At 34.7% G+C, this 5,121-nt stretch overlaps 1 pseudogene; it reads left to right on the top strand.

Moving 5' to 3' along the window:
* Positions 1-4,240: 4,240 nt before the first annotated feature.
* LOC124080620 (protein FAM136A-like) lies at positions 4,241-4,769 on the top strand (annotated as a pseudogene).
* Positions 4,770-5,121: the final 352 nt, after the last annotated feature.

Below are 5,121 nucleotides of genomic sequence, written 5' to 3'. Positions count from 1 at the left end.
ATCAAAAGACTCATTTTCTATAAATCTGGCACAGAATTAAGATGTAGCCTTGTATTTGGAATGCCATGACGATGACTCATGAGTGTCTGATTACCAGTTTTCTGCATAAGTTCTAGGTTCTATAATGTTAATCATTTTGACAAGAAAAAAAAAGCTATAAAATAATATACTTCTTACATACTTCTGTTAAGATATAAACTCCTGGCAAAGTTACCATTATCATAGTTTTTTAGGTTGAAGTTATAAAAACAAAACAAAACACTATTATTCCAACATTTTACATGGCAAGTTAGAACACCATGAAAGAAGAAAGGGATATGAAATAAATACATATCAAATGCCAACCAATTGTGCTCAACAATTATTATCATTTCTTTATTTTTAAAAAAATTTTTAGTTGTCAATGAACCTTATTTTATTTATTTATTTTTATGTGGTGCTGAGAATCCAACCCAGTGGCACATGCTCCACCACTGAGCTACAACCAGCCCTATCATCAGTTATTAAAGGAGCATATTAAAATATTTTATTTTTCCCCTATCCAATCTAAGGTTTCCTTTATTTAATATTTAAATTATTAAGAAAATATTTACTATTTTTTCTAAATCATATAATGTCCAGTTTCAGAATGTTGACTGAAAAACACTTCATATAACTTTTTTTTTTTGTACCAAGGATTGAACCCAGGAGCACTTAACCACTAAGACACATCCCCAGCACCCCCACCCCTTTTTTTCAGTTTTTTTAAATATTTTATTTGTTTTAATTAGTTATACATGACAGTAGGATGCACTTATACACTTTGATATATCATAGATGGGATATAATTTCTCATTTTTCTGAGTATACATATTGTAGAATCACATTGGTCATACAGTCACATACATACATAAAGTAATAACGTCTATTTCATTCTACCCAGCCACTTTTTATAATTTATTTAGAGACAGGGTCTTGCTGAGTTACTCAGGGCCTTGCTAAGTTGCTGAGGCTGGCTGTGAACTCGAAATAGCCTCAGCCTCCCAAGCCACTGGGATTACAGGTGTGCGCTGCCACATATCGCCTTCATATAACTTTTAAATTAGTTCGCAAACAAAATATTTTGATATACCACACCAATATACCTTCTATAGAATGTTTTCCCATAAGGATTGATTACTAAACTAATCATGAAAATTAGAAATACCCAGAAAACAAGCAAGTCCTTAAATTATTGTAACACAAAGTCTTTTTTCAAGGGCTTTTAATATATACATCTTCAAGTTCTGATATGAACTATGGTTTTGCCAAAATAGCCAATTCCTGATAGAAAAATATAGCATTTTAATAAGCGTCCTTGTGTAGTTTGACATAACAAGGGATTCTGGATTAAAATAAGGCAGTTCTTGAGTTTAAAACTTTGGGAATTTGGGGCTGTGACTGTGGCTCAGTTTTAGAGTGCTTGCCTAGCATACATAGGTATGAGGAAGTGGATTCCATCCCCAGCACTCCAAAAATAAAAGAAAAAAAAAAAGGAATTTGAATAAGCAGAATCATGTAAAACATAGCATGTTAAAGGTTTTGTGACAGTGTTTTTTAATGAAAACATTTCCTCATATGATTTGATATTTAGTCTATTTTGCAATAAATATTTTTCTTTTAATTCCTGAGCAAGTGACTAGCTTGTCTTTGATTAGCTGTTGCTTTATTATCCATTAGAATGCACTGACATTTTTAAAATGTATAAGCTTGTCAGTAAACCATACACTGTATACTCATATTAATAGAAAAATAATATAGCTTATAATCACAGTTTTTAGTCTTTAATTCTTTAAACTATCAGCCAATATAAATAATAAGGTGTTTACTATTTCTCAGACATATTAATGAGGATTTAAGAGAGGAAACTAGAGATAATATCTCTTTTATTGAGAAAACTACAGAGGAGGAGAATAAATATATGAATTAAATATAAAAGTCTAGTATTTGCAACATATACATAATTACATGTGTACAAATAGCAGCTTTAAGCACTTCTAGAGATAAGTATAAGGTAATATAATGAATCATTCTGTGTCTTAGTGTAGTCATGTACTAAAAAAGGGTAATTACACTTCACAAGATTGTTGTAAAGATTAAATGAACAATGTAGGTTGAAGTAACCCCCACCAAACTTTAAGAAGCTGGACAAACAAGGTGCTATAATTGTGAGTTGAATATAAAAATAATGACTTTGTAAAGGATAAAAGAATAAGCAAGCATCTGGTATTTGTTAAGGGATATCTCTTGTTATATGTGGAGCTTTTAAATCTTGTCTTGCAGAACTTTAGGGAAACAGGGAAAGCACTCATGTATTTTGAGGAAATAAATTTGGTAGAGAATAAATTGAGTAGATAAATTATGTAGATAAATTTGGGAGAACAGCCTCAAAGAAAAAAACAGACCCTACCAAAGACATAGATAAGTTGAGTTAGAAGGACAAATAGAGCTGGTATAGATGGTCTACAAGGTTGAAAATATTTGGCCATAAATGTTATAGGAAGAAATGAAAGACACTAATTAAATCCCTAAGCATCTTAAAGATGTCTTGTCAGATATCCTGATTTACAGTTTTCTTAGAATGTTTTTCAGAATCAAGCACACCCACAGTCTCTCTCCTAGGTGCTTCACTTTCTTTGTGACAAAAGTCCTAAAACTTAATATGTATATCTAGCTGCAATATGGAGACAGAATTATTAATCTTCCTTGAAGGGGCAGATTTCCCCACAAAGCTAATGAAGCTGAAGCTTCAAGATCCCGAGAATGGCCCCAGCAACAAGTTGACAGGGTCATACAATTTTATAAAGTTTGTGAAAGTTGTAATTTTTTTCTTATTTTTGTACCTAAATTATACATACATACATATGTATCTACATACATGTATGTGTGTATGTGTGTGTTTGTGTGTGTATATATAGATCTTGCAAGTCATATAAGCTGCAGGACTCATAAAATCTGGATCACTCCTAAAAAATAGGGAAGAATGAACTACTATTACTTCATTACTAAATTGATAAAACTTTTGGCAAAGGTAAAACAAACAGCAAAATATAAATATACATATTCAGGAATTTTAAGGCAAAACTTGTAAATGTAAATACCTATGGGTAGGATCAGCTACATAATTTGTGGACCCTAGTACAAAATTAAAATGTGAAAACCTTGATTAAAGATGGTAATGCATTTCAACATGATGATAGTGAAACACAAGGCTCTTCTAAGCATGGGAACATGTAGCACTGCACAGGTCATACACCCAGGAAGCCTATAGGTACTATTGGAGAATACAGACCAAGTATAAGGAAACCTTCAATTAAAAACCTTCAGCACTGCAAAAACAGAGTCACACATACACACACACACACAGACAGACAGACACACAACACAAACACACACACACACACACACACACACTCTTAAGGGGCTATCTGTTATCTGACTTGAGTTACAGTAGCCAGGCTGAGCCACTGCTGTTGACTTGTTTTAAAGAAATCAGAAATCTGGATCTCTATGTTTAGCCAGCTAGCTTTTAAATATTGATAATTCAAATTATTTGAAAACCACTGTACAAATCATACCAAATATGTCTGAGCAGGTTAAGAGCAGAGTCAGATATAGCCTCTGGACTCTTATCTGGAATCTTTGCTTCATAACCAGAGAAATTCACACTTGAATTCCTAACTTTTCAACAAGGGAACTGTGTGACCTTTTCTGAAATTCATCTTTCTCATTTAGCTCAGAGCCTAAATACAGAAAGTGACCCATAAATGTTAGTTTGACCTCTCACACTGTCAAACACACATGCTATTTCCTTTTGTATTATTTAATTGATATAGAAGTCACATCTTGTTGTAAGAGTAGATACTTTTATTCAAATATAATAAAAATTCAGGAGTGTCAGATGTGGTGGTGGATGCCTGTAATACCAGTGATCCAGAAGACTTAGTCAGGATCATAAATTCAAGGCCAACCTGGGCAATTTAGTGAGACCCTGTCTCAAAAAATAAAGACACCTGGCATTGTAGCTCAGTGGTAAAGTTACTAGGTTTGATCCCCAGTAACAAATAAAAGGAAGGAAGGAAGGAAGGAAGGAAGGAAGGAAGGAAGGAAGGAAGGAAGGAAGGGAGAGGGGAAGGAAGAAAATTAGTAATCATGATCAGAATATCCAAGAACCCTAGGACAACATTAAGAGACCAAGTTTAAAAATGACTGGAGCAGGGTGCAGGAGGTGGTGGACTCCATGGTGAAAAGGGTGGAGAGGGGGAACATCTGGAAGATGCAGGGCCTCATGTTCTGGTGCATCATCAGCTGCTGTGAGGATAACCAGGCTTCCATGCAACAGGTGCACCCGTGCATTGAACACTGCCATGTGCCTCTGGCTTAAGCCCAGGTCTTGGTGACCAGTAAGTTGGAGAAGCTCCAGGACCACCTGGCCTGGTGTCCCATGAATAAAGCCAAAGATTCAATATGTGCTGGGAGTAAAGAGCTTCAGGGGAAGTGGCAGCTGAACAGTTGTAGATGACCACATGCACCTCACCCCAACTATGACCAAGAAGATAAAAGAGTCTCTCTCATCCATTGGGGTAAAAGTTCTTGTCAGTGTGTTGGGAGGTATCATTGGAATAGCCAACCAAGATTGTTATACTCAGCACAGCTATCATTTAGAATCAAGGAAAATAAACACCTTTCAAGATAAACAGAAACTAAAAAGAATTCATGACTACTATACTAACACTACAGGAAATTCTTAAAGAAATACTACACACAGAAGAGCTTAAAAACAAACTCCAGAGCTCTCAAACAGAAGAGTTTCATTTGAAGACAAGATAAGTAAATGAGAAATAGGACTCAAACTAAACATTAGAAATAAATCAAACTGGCAGGAATGAGCAAACCTCTCTCTATAATAACACTGAATGTAAATGGTCTCAATGCTCCAATTAAAGAACATAGGCTTACAGAATGGGTTAAAAAAACAAGACACAAATATTTGTTGTTTGCAAGAGACTCAACTTGCAGGCAAAAACTGCCACAGTGAAAGGATGTGAAAGGGATGGAAAATGATACTGCGTACAAATGGAGCTCCTAAACAAGCAAGAGTAG

Source organism: Marmota monax, unplaced genomic scaffold, assembly GCF_021218885.2.
Source record: "Marmota monax isolate L192 unplaced genomic scaffold, Marmota_monax_Labrador192_F-V1.1 WCK01_AAM20220418_F8-fsc00018, whole genome shotgun sequence".
Taxonomy (NCBI): Eukaryota; Metazoa; Chordata; class Mammalia; order Rodentia; family Sciuridae; genus Marmota; species Marmota monax.
The sequence above is the reverse complement of the archived record's forward strand: the minus strand, read 5'-3'. Positions and strand labels throughout refer to the sequence as shown.